Here is a 13,760-nt window from a genome sequence, read left to right as displayed (position 1 = left end):
CAATTCTGAAAAAGACAGTATATTATATTCGTTACATCGTCAACAAATTTTATGGTAAGAAATAAACATTTGTACTTTTGTTTATTGAGTGAACATATGAAAACCATAAGCTTTTTATGTTATTGGCCAGAGAAACAAGTTCTGTTATTTATCAGTGAGCCTCATAAAGCATGTACATTTCTCACTTAGACTAAATTGAAGCCAACATCCAGATGCATCCATCTGATTATTTACTTTTCTTTTATCAGATGTGTCCAGAAATACGGACATATATATATTTTAGTAAAAATGTTCGAAAGTCATAATGGGAATTCTATGCATTTATTTATAGAAAAATGTAATGACATAATAATTCGGTAAATACAGTCTCGAAACTGCAAAACTTCTCATATCGCCAATTGGCAATTGCCACAGCTCTAGCTGAGAGGACAGCCCCTCGATATCTTGCGTCCCTCGGCACTACTGTCAAACCGAGTCAAGCACGGATGCAACATAATAAGACATATTCTTCATTTTCTCTTTACATATTACACGCATTTAAAATCTGAAAGCACCACCGTATTCAGGGTGATTTTATTGTTTGAAAACACAAGATTTCATTTTATCTTGATCTCGTGAATTATGCAAAATCCGATGATGAATAAAACAGGTATAAAGAATGAAATGTTTCTCCCTCACTTCTACTCGTTGTAATTCTTTGTATTTTAACTTATTGATTTCAGGGAAAGATTCATTAATTGTACATTTAATACTGAATCCTTTGATATGACCAAAACTTTCCTATCTTTTGTAAAACGTGAGATAAATGAAGAAATGTAAACATATTGCTAGTTTTCTAAGCTACAAACGAAAATATGACCCACTGAGCGAGCAGTCTGCCTCCCGCTACCAGCCAATCAGAGGCCGCCAAACAAACGTCTCGTAGGCGCAAGAATCTACCTTAAATGAATCGACTATAGTTACCATTTTCTATTGGAATTTTTCAGAAAGCATCCTTGCTATTTCAAGACCCATTACCAGGAGCACAATACAACATATGAGTGGGGGTTATTAACTACATGTGCTCATATAACTGCGAATACAGATACGTATGTATTCATACACACACACACACACACATATATATATATATACATATATATATATATATCATATATATATATACTACATATAGTACATGTATAATTACGTATATGTGTATATGCATCTTTAGGTACATATATGATCAAAACATGGTTCCGTATAATTACTTACATATATATATATATATATATATATATATATATATATATATATATATATACATATATTATATATATATATATATATATATATATATATATAGTATATGTGGTGTGTGTGTATTTATGATAAACACACACACACACACACACCTGTTATACACCAAATTACATACCAATCCGAAACGCTCTTCAATGCAAATAAAGTAAGAGATTAATAAGGAGTAGTGAATTTCGAAGACTATGAAAGAATAAAGAAAAAATATGAAATATAAAAGAGAGCTTAACGGTCTTCGTTATCGTCAGAAGTTCTCGTCACGGCCAAAAACGGATCTCTGACGGTAAAAATCGCAATTAATATAACTGAGGGAACATAAGTGACCAATTCTGAATAAATTTGCTTCTTAGTTCACACTACACGAAAAGCTTGAGAGAGAGAGAGAGAGAGAGAGAGAGAGAGAGAGAGAGAATTACAACAAAATGTAAAGATGATGTTTGAGTTCATGAAATTACAACATAATGAAAAGATAAATTTTGAGTCTCATAAAATCGACGAGAGAGAGAGAGAGAGAGAGAGAGAGAGAGAGAGAGAGAGAGAGAGAGAGAGAGAGAGAGAGAATTACAACATAGGTAATCAAGAGATAAAGTTTGAGTCCTATAAAATCCATGAGAGAGAGAGAGAGAGAGAGAATTACAACATAATGAAATGATGGTGTTTGAATCCTAGAAAATCCATGAGAGAGAGAGAGAGAGAATTTATCAATTTTTACGTGCCAAAGTTGACAGCTGCGCACTGAGAATGAATACCCCTTAAAAGAAAAGACATTCAGTCATCCGCAAATGATACTGACTGACGGTGGCACAATCAGTGAAATTCATCGTCAAAAGACACAATGACTTCACGGCCCAACCTGATATAATGCGGCATTCCTCCTCTCGATAAAATATTTAACTTTTGTCGCTGAAGATTCTTGTCTCCGTCCGCTTTTAAAATGTGTTACATTTAGCGCTTTTTAAACTCTCTCAACTTCTGAGGGTTTTTTTGCGATTTCCAAACCACCCACAAATACATCTGTGGGTAACTTGAACATTTTTTAAAAATTATTCACCAGTATGTAAATGAAGATGTTCCTGGGCAAAAAAAAAAAAAAAAAAAAAAAATTGCACATCCCCAATTACTAATCAGTAAGAGATTAATGCAATATTTATGTTAAATATAACACTAAGGCAATACCTATGTTGAGTATATTGGCAAATGCTCCTTAAATACCGTATACTACATACAAAATGTCTTTTTAAACCATTTAAAAACACTAAAATATCCAGCAGAATTAAACTGATGAATACCCGTTCAGATACACGAAAAAAAAATACTTACTTCGTAACGTAAGATGTCAAACAAAATAAACAGGGCAAATCAAATACTAGTATTCTCTTACAAATGGATCTGCCATGTAAATCACAGGACTGTGACTAAAAAGACAATTAGTATACGAACTAATCAGCTAAACATATCCTGGTGAAAAAGCAGTAGATAGAAAGAGAGATAGATTAGGTGGTCTGCAAAATATGTCGCATACAGCCACAAAAATTCTGTCGTCCAGAAAACTCTCTGAACCCTCCTAGAACGGCAACAGAAACGATAATACTATTATCTTGTAACCTATACTACAATCCCTTGATGAACTGTTGCTTTCACTTTTATTGCTGAATACGAATTCTTAATATAAAATTAAATATCTAATAATAAAACCTATGGCCCATTCTTTATTAATGTTTCTTAGAAAAATCGTAAATACAAATAGAAACAATGACCTTTTCTCTACTTCCATTTTAAGCTGATAGACCCCGTAATGGACATGACTGTCCTTCCTTGGTGATGATGATGATGATGACAAGCTTTTCAAAAACAGGTGGGTTAAATTGACTTCAGCAATACAATAGAAAAATATTCATATCCTAGAAAGAGAAGGTCCTGAAAATTAATCAAACTGTTTGACGCTAGATGTCGCGACTGCCCCCACCGAATCAGTAGGGCTGAAAAAACCCCGGAATGAGGAAGTAGGTGGCGTGCAACCATGAACCTCCTGATGGTACTGAAGTGAATCCAAGTCTGATGAAGGAGCAGAGTCATTTGTCAGAGAGAGAAAGCCTTTAAACTGACACTAACGAAGAAGTGTGAATAGCTGCAAAACATAAGACTTATTATATACCCCAAAGGGACGATATATATATATATATATAATATATCTATATATATATATATATATATATATATATATATCACATCTACATCGAGCTACAAATGTCCTTTAATATCTAATTCGCTCTACCTTGGAATTAATATATTTTCATAAATGTTTAACCGAAGGGGTATTTTTTAGTCGATAAGAGATTTGTCGGCTCACGGGGCAAATCTCTTATCGACTAAAAAAATTCCCCTTCGGTCAAACATATATGAAAATGTATTAAATTCCGAGATAGAGCGAATTAGATATTAAATGACATTTGTAGCTCGATGTATGTCATGAATCACGGTAATGATATGACTCATAAATCATATATATATATTAGATATATATATATATATATTATATATATATATATATATATATATATAGATATATATGTATATATATATGTATGTATGTATATGTATAACTGAATCACAAAAATATGGAACGTGATGAATATAGATAAAATCCACGAAGGAAAGAGCAACAATGGTTTTCTGCAATATATATATCTATATATATATATATATATATATATATATATATATATATATATATCTATAAAATCACAAAAGTAAGCACGTGATTTTGTTTAACAGCAAAAGCCACAGGGAAAATTTTTAAAAATGAAAAGACAGAGTGCCAAGTACTTTCGTGTATTTACCACATCTTCGGGGCACAAGATGTGGTAAATACACGAAAGTACTTGGCACTCTGTCTTTTCATTTTTAAAAATTTTCCCTGTGGCTTTTGCTGATATATATATATAGATATATATATATATATATATATATACACATATATATATCTATATATATATATATATATAATATATATATATATATATATATATATATATATATATATAGCTAACGTTTTATGCAGAAGTGCCTGTCTCACGAGTCCTAGAGAAACCAATGATACGATCAATCTGAAAACAAAAATACTACCGAAAGCGAGAATATTCTGGAAATAGAGACATTATAAATAACTAACCTTGGTTTGTTTGTATGGCGTTTTTACGCTGCATGGAACCAGTGGTTATTCAGCAACGGGACCAACGGCTTTACGTGACTTCCGAACCTCGTCGAGAGTGAACTTCTGTCACCAGAAATAATTAACCTTGGGGATCACTGAAGCGAACCAGTTTCTATGTCCCACAGAAGGATACTATTTCGGATCGCATTAAAAGACTCTCACGTGATTAACTGAGGCTGAGAGAGCGAAATTCCGAAGACAAGTAAGAAGGAATTGAGGGATCTTTAAGATGGCGAGGGAAAAGGGTAAGATAAAGAACCAACCCCCGATAGACGTAGCTGCAGATAGCGAAAGGGGATAGATGCATCACCATCAACGATTTGCTTGTCGGATTAAGAATCTGGCTATCAGGGACTTAATGCCAGACTATGTCATCAGAAGAAGACTGAGATGTGTCAAGATCAGTGACAAAACATTCCCCAAAGTTCCCGAGAGAGGACGGCTATCCATGAAAAAATAAGAATATGCGCGCTATATATATATATATATATATATATATATATATATATATATATACATATATATATATATATATATATGTGTGTATATATATATAATATATATATATATATATATATATATATATATATATATATATCTACATCTACATATAAAGATACAGATATATATAATATATACATATATATATATACAATTGTACACAAATAAAATGCACACACACACACACACTCAAAAGAAATATAATCATTGCACTTGTAGCTTTCACCTTAAGCTATTCAATGCAATGACTGAGAGAAAATAAACGGGAAACGTTTAGGCATGCAGGTGGGACTTTTCATAAGAAGTTAATAAACCTCCATTGTGAAAAAAATATTCTGAACTTACCGAATTGTTACTACAAGTAATATTGAGCAAAAAATCTAAATAAATAAATAAATAAAAGGTGATTCATTCTGCTGGAGATTTGAATTATTAGTTGTCTTGTGGTTACATTACTTACGCTAGGAAGAAAAAACTGAAAAGAAAAACACTACCATTCAACGTCAAAAAGTTACGATACAATTGTAACTAATATAAATTCATGCAGGTGCTATTTGCGTTCACTCGGATGCAAGAAAAGTACGTATAGACGGTGATAAACGGAGTTTACAAAACATGAAAGGGACGCGGACGCATTAATAAAAACGAATTTATAGAGTAAATAAATAATCCACACGCACACGACAAGATAAAAAAAAAATAAATAAATAAATAAATAAAGAGGATAGAGCCCTTTCAAGCCTCTAACACAAAAACATTATGACACTGGGCTCCAATGAAATTTCACTCCATCATGCAAACGAGCAAGTCCGAATAAAAAGCGCCTCTTACCACGTATGACTTGCAGAGAAACCACACAAGCAATAACTCAAGCGAGTCAAAAGCACACACCGCGCCTGCATGCGCCTCTCCATTAGGAAGCTTCGCCTTTCCCAGGGGGATCCTTCAGGATATACCTTAAGAAGAGGCCTCCCTTCTTCTTCTTCTTTTTTTTCTTTTTTTTTGACATTCAGGATTTCTCTTTCGTTTAAAGGAGAGAGAGAGAGAGAGAGAGAGAGAGAGAAGAGAGAGAGAGAGAGAGAGAGAGAGAAAGAGAGAGAGAGAGACGTGACTTCTGTGATATAAATACATATACTTATATTTTACAAAGACATCAACAGAGAGAGAGAGAGAGAGAGAGAGAGAGGGGGGGGCGGTGGAAGTGCTTCATGTGAAATATATATATATATATATATATATATATATATATATATATATATATATTATATAATATCTATATATATATATATACACATTTACATTTTACAAAGTTATCCATCTATAGAGAGAGAGAGAGGTACAGACAGAAAATCTTTGCTTTTCCTCACACATACCTCAGAGAGAGAGCGAGAGAGAGAGAGAGAGAGAGAGAGAGAGAGAGAGAGGTCCTGTTTCTTAAAACGCTCGAATAACTAGTTGGCTTTGGACAAGCCCCATGGTACGGCTCGCATAGAAATGTTGACAGTCACTTTGCACAGTACGTCCGTCTTATCGTAGACGGTTCCTCGTGGCCCACGAAATATCATCAAAGGACGCTTCATCTATTTTCGCAATGCTCGTCACATACTAGAAGTACTTATCTCATTATCTAGCTATAAATTTCACTTGTAAAGATAGTCTCAAAAGGAAAATGGAAGATTACATGAAGAAAGTTACTGAAAGAAACTAAAAAAATAAAATAAAATAAAGTATTTTCAGTAAGTGAGCTGTATTCCACGACGGCTAGATTTTGGGGAGACGATGCAACTCCTTTTAACGGATTTAGCAGACAGTAATCAGATATAGATTAGTTGTTCGAAATAGAAAATAATATTTCATGAGTTAGTGAAAGTCTTTTATTCAAATGCCGACGGAACGGACAACCTAAAACCGATCCTATTCCAGGACTCCAGGAAAGGAGCAGCAGCTTCAATTGAATAGCCGAGACTTCCAATCCTATTCCAGACCTGCTGAAAAAGAGGAGCAGCTTCATTTGAATAACCAAAACTTCCAATCCTATTCCAGGCCCGCTGGAAAAGAGCAGCAGCTTCAGTTGAATAACCAAGACTTCCAATCCTATTCCAGTCCCGCTGGAAAAGAGCAGCAGCTTCAGTTGAATAACCAAGACTTCCAATCCTATTCCAGTCCCGCTGGAAAAGAGCAGCAGCTTCAGTTGAATAAACCAAGACTTCCAATCCTATTCCAGTCCCGCTGGAAAAGAGCAGCAGCTTCAGTTGAATAACCAAGACTTCCAATCCTATTCCAGTCCCGCTGGAAAAGAGCAGCAGCTTCAGTTGAATAACCAAGACTTCCAATCCTATTCCAGGCCCGCTGGAAAAGAGGAGCAGCTTCATTTGAATATCCAAGACTTCTGCAACAATGCAAATGCTTACAAAAAAGGTAACTGTTAATCGTAACTGGTTGCCATGAAACAACTTCCTTCTTCTTAGTTGAATATGGAATTTAGGCCAAAGGCCCAGCACAGGGACCTCTGAGGCTATTCAGCGCTGAAATGGAAACTGACAGTAAAAGGGTTGATAGGTGTAACAGGAAGAAAACTTCAAAGCAGTTGCACTATGAATCAAGTGTAAGGAGAGGGTGGAAAGTAAGATGGAAGAAAGAGAATATGAAAGGAGGTACAGTAAAAGGAACGAAAGGGGTAGCAAGGCACGCTTCAAAGAACCCCAAGTAATGCCTACAGTGCACCGCATGAGGTACACTGACGGCACTACCCCTCTACGGGAATTGCCAAACAAAAGTCCTGAACCGGATTATCAAACAAACAAAATTTTTTCGAGAAGTAAATTTAAAACTCTTTTACCCAAACACCGCATTATTTAGGGTTGCTCTTTTTCAAAGAATACTCCGATGTGAGCAGCATAATTACTCAAATAAAGCAGGAAGCTGTCGTTTATCTAAATATATATTTTTGACAATAAAAAAACGAAATGCCGCCAGAATCGGCTAATTATTTCTGTTGTAATTCAGTAAAATGGCAAGAGGAACAGCCATATTTTGCCGAGGTAAAAACAAGTCGCATCTGACAAAATCACACAGACCCATGAAGAGTCTTACATCAAGCTTCTAGCAATCTTTAGGACTGCAAAAACAGCACCAATTGGAAAGTGTCCTAAACCACCACGGTGCAAACAAAATTGAGAAGCATAAAGAAGGAAAAATATGCTGGGAAAAAATATTAAATGAAAGAATCTTCCCAGTCACAGTTTACACAAGCAATTAGTGGGAAATGTCAATCGCTTTTTCCAACCTGAATAATCAAATAAGTTTGCGCGCGTTTTCTGTAAGAGCTGGATGTTTATTTTGCTCGATGAATTTGAATTGTCCACATTACCTGAATTATGAACCTGTTTTGACAACAATCATTCCATCAAAACCATTAAAAACTCGAAGCATTTTACGTATCCCGAAGGACTATAAAAATACCAAGGTTTGTTTGTTTGTTTGTATGGTGTTTTTACGTTGCATGCAACCAGTGGTTATTGGGCAACGGGAAAAATACCCAGGTGATTGTAAAGAGATGTTTTCATTTGAAAAATGACAAGAGGACGGAGGCAGAAAATAAGAGCCAATTTTGGATAAAGTGGACCGTTAGATTAACTGACAATTTTATCGAGATTCTGTTGAATTAGAGCTGTAACACTGAATGATTACATTTTTCTCCTACCCTTTCCCATCCTCCGACAATAAAATTTTAAACTTTCTAGTGAAAATAGTTCCTCTCTCTCTCTCTCTCTCTCTCTCTCTCTCTCTCTCTCTCTCTCTTACTCAAAACTCTAGAGAATGACAAGCATACGAACCAGACAATCTCTAAATGCCTTATCAAAACTGAATATCTTTCTTCCATTCAATATGACTCTCTCCTCTCTCTCTCTCTCTCTCTCTCTCTCTCTCTCTCTCTCTCTCTCGTGTGTGTGTGTGTGACTTCAAACTCTAAAGAGAATGACAAGCATACGAAGCAGACAATCTCTAATTCCTAATCAAAATTGAATATTTTTTTAAAAATTCAAGATGACCCTTGCGTAGCCAGGAGTGACATTCGACATAGTAGCCACATAAATAATGACAATTCGCTTTCCTTCTGTGGACCATATTGACATAAGTACCAACAAGGTGCCTTAAAGCAGTGTTTCTTAAAAGTTTGGTCCACGGACCCCCGTAGGATGTTCCAAGGGGTCTTCAGGATAATGTGAGGAGGAAGCGTTGCTGTTAAGTTCACTAAAATTTGTGTTGCAAAATTAATAATGTTGTGAAAGTTATTTTAAGTAAAATGTAAACATTTATATTGAAGATAAGCCATTAATAAATAATTCGCAATTTTAGTACTATATGTTATTCCCTGAAAACCCTTTTAAACCCAAGAGGGAAATTATCATAATAAGGGGTCCGCTACATGAGTCATTTTAATAAAAAAAAAAAAAAAAGTCCGCTGCACGAGAAAGTTTAAGAATACGGCCTTAAAGGAATTCCAACTACCGTTGATAAAATCTTCACCCAGTTTGATATAGTCTTATTTTCTGTATAACGGTGTATTCATACGTAACGTAAAATGTTACTCGAACTGAATATAGAATTTAGACAAAATGCCAAGAACTGGGACCAATGAGGTCATTCAGTGCTGAAACGGAAATTGACAGTAAAAGGTTTGAAAGGTGTAACAGGAGGAAAACCTCGCAGTTGCACCATGAATCAATCAATTATTAGGAGGATGGAAGGTAAGGTGGAAGAAAGAAAATATGAAAGGAGGTACAGTAAAGGCAACGAAAGGGGTTGTACGGGGAAAATATTATTTGTACACAGAGCCATCTACGGTTCCATATAGAACGATAGATATATAGATGGGCAGATAAATAGATAGATATGTGGAGTATACCAATCGATACTTTTCTTCTTCCTTTTCTCCAGCTGACGAGATGTTTGTTTGTTTGTTTGTTTATTGGCGTATTTACGTCGCATTGAACCAGCAGTTATTCAGCAACGGGACTAACGGCTTTATGTGACTTTCGAACCACGCCGAGAGTGAACTTCTATCACCAGAAATACACATCTCTAACCCCTCAGTGGAATGCCCGAGAATCGAACTCGCGGACACTGATGTGGCAGGCTAAGACCAAGCCGACCACGCCACTGAGGCGCTCGTCGAGATGTTTGTCTTCAGCCAGTAGTAGAAAGAGCAAGGGTCCAATCACCGAAAGGGAACACTTTCAGAAGTTATTTCGAATCTATTGGACGTTTCTAGGACTATAATTCCCATCACCAGCAAAGAATGCACACAAAAATCAGACAGGACGACATATATACAAAATCTATGAGGGCGGATGGTCAAGTTGGAAAGGGACTGAATCAGTGATGACTAATCAAGGGGGCATAGTAAAGGACGGCGGGGTCCAGGAAATGATTCTGTGCAGGAAAATTTCAATTGTTCAAGATATACAAACCCTTCACTCAACGGACCTTTCATAAATGTAAACCTCAGACAAGACGCTATTCTGTACTAGCAGAACTTGGGTAGCTACACCTTATGTATCAGAACACTGCAGGAGACCTGCCCTCAGAACCTGTTTGCAACCGAAAAGTTCTTGAACGCCAAGGAAGGACCGATGGCCGAATGTCTGCCCTCACTGGGAGTAAAGAGCTGGTGCTTTTTCCAGTGCTGTGCATGGCAGAACAAGACCAACGAATAATCGTCAAAACTCAGGCCTATGAGTGACGATGATGTGGGTAGTACTACGAAACCCTCCGTGGACACAACTGCATCTCTTCGTGATCTTCAAATAGCGGCCCGGAGGGAGGGGGGAGGGGGGAGGGGGGAGGGGGAGGGGGGAGGGGTGAGTGGGTTTTTAATAACGACAGTGACCTTTGAACTCCTCAATTCAAGTGACAAGAGGCCCCTTTCTCTCTCTCTCTCTCTCTCTCTCTCTCTCTCTCTCTCTCTCTTCTGTAAGTGTCCGGTAACAGAATATAAACCTATCTATTTACTGAGCAACATTCAGCATTCAAAAGATTTTTCCCCTTAAAGAAGGAATTTGCAACTGAACGATAGATTTACTGCAAGTAAAAATAGAAAAAAAATGTTTAAACAACTTTCACTTAGGATCTTGAAAACTGAAGCGCTACTCTCAACCGTAAACTACGTATGAAAGAAAAGAAAAGAAAAAAAAAAGTTACAGACGACTGAGCACGAACGAACAAAATGTTGCTGGAGACAGCTATTCACTTTAGAGACAGTCAGAAAACCTTTTTTTACTGCACGTGTCTTCTTTTTTTTTCTTTTTACAATGAAAGGAATACCAGCCCGAGACTCCTGGACCTAGACTCTCAGTTAAAAAAACGATAACGGGATTTCTCATTCCAAATTCATCAGCATTGAATAACAGGGATATTTTTAAGAGATGCTTTCTCCTCTTGTTAAGGTTTGAAAAGCTATGCTGATTTATCAAAAAAACACACACACACACACACACACACACACACATTTACTCTCACTCTCGTTACTGGATAAGCCAAACTTCCAAATTTTGGCATTTACTGTAGGCTAAATCAATAAACTTTCAAACGCTTTTTTTAAGATTATTTTCCAAAAAGATAATGACGCCTTGAACGTAATTCATCTGATTTGTTTCTCAACTTCTACTTGGGGTATGTACATGTATTTTGGTGCCTTTTCACACACGGATATTATAATAATAATAATAATAATAATAATAATAATAATAATAATAATAATAATAATAATAATAATAATAATAATAATAATAATAATAATAATAATAATAATAATAATAATAATAATGGGAAGTAAATCCAAGCAAGTACGTCTGTTTAACAAAAATCAAACAGACATACTACTGTGGATTTCATTTCCCATTTTATTGACTCATGTGATTCTGATTTTTTAAAAATAATAATAATAATAATAATAATAATAATAATAATAATAATAAAATAATAATAATAATAATATATAAAAAATACTAAACCGTTGGTCCCATTACAGCACAGCAATGAGATGACACGTTTTATCTACCTACTCCTTCACCAAATATATGTTAAACTAGCTTAATTTTGTCAGGTATACAAACACACACACACACACACACATAGATTCAAAGGGACACGCAACTCTCAATTCCTAATTCACAGTCCCAGGTTTGGAAAAGCTCAAGAATACCAACATAACAAATCCAATATAGTATCAGTAACCCCAAGATCAATAGTCTTAATAGTGGTAAGTAGTAGTCGCTAATGTCTAAGTGGTAGCAGTAGTCGCTAATGTTCAATTGGTTGCAGTAGGTATTCGCTAATGTCTAAGTGGTAGCAGTAGTCGCTAATGTCATATTGGTTGCAGTAGTCGCTAATGTCCAATTGGTTGCAGTAGGTAGTCTCTAATGTCCAATTGGTTGCAGTAGGTAGTCGCTAATGTCTAAGTGGTAGCAGTAGTCGCTAATGGCAAAGTGGCAGCAGTAGTCGCTAATGTCTAAGTGGTAGCAGTAGGTAGTCGCTAATGTCCAATTGGTAACAGTAGTCGCTAATATCTTGGTAATATGTTAAATGAATGCCAGAGGCACGAAACAAGATATAAGCATCAAATAAATTAAACAAGCACTGTAAATTATAAAAAAATTTAAACTAATTTTTAAAAAAAGAGCAAATCTATACATAACGCACGAATTTCCTCTTAATAAAATGTACGATTATTACAGATGGGTGAAAGAATACTCTATCTCTAATACGTGAAATAAAAAAAAAATCCTACAAAAATAAGTCCATTTCACTTCGGAAACCAAAAATAAAGACGAAAACTCTCCGAAATCAAGTCAATCACCTTTTGTAAAATGAGAAATATATATATATATATATATATATATATATATATATATATATATATATTTTATATATATATAATTCCTTTTACCATAAATTAGAACCATCACTACATTGCATGGGCCACAGTGGACTCGTATGGAAGGAGCAGACCTAAAAGGAATGTAAAGAATGGTGGAGGAGGGGGAGGAGGAGGAGGATAAACTACAAATAAAATGAAAAGACCAAAGTTATCTGTCAGCAGTACAATATAAGAGGATTCAGAAAGCGAGTTTGCACAGCCACAGACTACTAGCCCACCCATAGAGAACCACAAAGAGGAGAGAGAGAGAGAGAGAGAGAGAGAGAGATCTGACGAGAGAGAGCGAGAGAAGAGAGGAGAGAGAGAGAGAGAGAGAGCTCTCAAGTGTTGATTATTTCCACTCTGGTCCATAAGGCGCCAAGCCAACAAGGTAATACGTCGCGCTGGAGGAAATAACTTTTCGCGGAAGGGTCTGAACAGCATAGTAATGAGCGACAAAATCCACAAGAGGCGAGTGTCCTTTACAATTTCACTTGAAGATCGAGAGCTTTCAGAACCTTTCTTCTTATTCATACCGTATAATTCACAGTAGATCACTAGTTACAACGAAGATATTTCCTCTCTCTCTCTCTCACACACACACAGACACACAAATATACTAAAAAATAGACCCAAGTTGTGTACTAGTACACAGTAACATAATAATTCACGGCAGATCACTAGTTACCATGAAGATATTCTCTCTCTCTCTCTCTCTCTCTCTCTCTCTCTCTCTCACACACACACACACAAATACACTAAAATACAGACCCAAGTTGTGCACTAGTACACAGTAACAATATATAAATATATTTTCTTTTTCAC

At 35.6% G+C, this 13,760-nt stretch overlaps 1 protein-coding gene across 1 annotated transcript in view; it reads right to left on the bottom strand.

The window, feature by feature from the left end:
• LOC135216165 (uncharacterized transmembrane protein DDB_G0289901-like) overlaps positions 1-13,760 on the bottom strand; it is a 118,745-nt gene that overhangs the window by 92,313 nt on the left and 12,672 nt on the right. The gene's annotated exons all lie outside the window — the stretch shown is intronic.

Source organism: Macrobrachium nipponense, chromosome 6, assembly GCF_015104395.2.
Source record: "Macrobrachium nipponense isolate FS-2020 chromosome 6, ASM1510439v2, whole genome shotgun sequence".
In the NCBI taxonomy this organism is placed as follows: domain Eukaryota; kingdom Metazoa; phylum Arthropoda; class Malacostraca; order Decapoda; family Palaemonidae; genus Macrobrachium; species Macrobrachium nipponense.
The sequence above is the reverse complement of the archived record's forward strand: the minus strand, read 5'-3'. Positions and strand labels throughout refer to the sequence as shown.